Source organism: Rhagoletis pomonella, unplaced genomic scaffold, assembly GCF_013731165.1.
Source record: "Rhagoletis pomonella isolate Grant_MI unplaced genomic scaffold, Rhpom_1.0 Rhpom_scaffold_00023, whole genome shotgun sequence".
Classification (NCBI taxonomy): Eukaryota; Metazoa; Arthropoda; class Insecta; order Diptera; family Tephritidae; genus Rhagoletis; species Rhagoletis pomonella.
Window position 1 is genome coordinate 335,751 of NW_023458577.1, and position 527 is coordinate 336,277.

A 527-nucleotide genomic window follows, 5' to 3' on the forward strand; every position below is an offset into this window, starting at 1 on the left:
CTCTTTCAGTTGTGTTGTTGTGTATGTTTCTACCGCAATGGTGTCCTTCATTTTGCACGCTGGCTTTAATTTTGTTACGCGTATATAGTTAGTTTTTTTTTTTCTTCTTTTTGTCCGTGAGCGCTATAAACTTTTTAATTTTGCCGCAACTCTAGCAGGTATTATGCACTCCGAATATTTGTACGAGGGCGCAAAACACTAAAAAAATTTGGGATATCAATCCCACTTCTGGCGACTGTAGCAGGCAATAAGATAGAGGCCGATCACGAAAACCCACAAGTTCACTTGCTCGATGCTATTTTACGAATGTCTTTATTTCGTTTTTCTTGTCTCTACCCAGACGCTTTCCATATACAGAGTTGTATTTCTACAGCGTTATATTTCTTAAATCTAAGTCATTTGCATTTACATGGTTGTATTCTCTAAATCTAGGTCATACTATTAGCAATATTCTACTACAATTTCTACTACAGTATGTTATGCAAATTTGCTTAATGTATACAAATGTGAAAGCATTTAATACAAAT

At 35.1% G+C, this 527-nt stretch overlaps 1 protein-coding gene and 1 long non-coding RNA gene across 2 annotated transcripts in view; one reads left to right on the plus strand and one right to left on the minus strand.

The window, feature by feature from the left end:
• LOC118749616 (lethal(2) giant larvae protein) overlaps positions 1-527 on the plus strand; it is a 366,665-nt gene that overhangs the window by 331,432 nt on the left and 34,706 nt on the right. The window lies entirely within an intron of this gene.
• LOC118749619 overlaps positions 1-527 on the minus strand; it is a 1,918-nt gene that overhangs the window by 957 nt on the left and 434 nt on the right. The window lies entirely within an intron of this gene.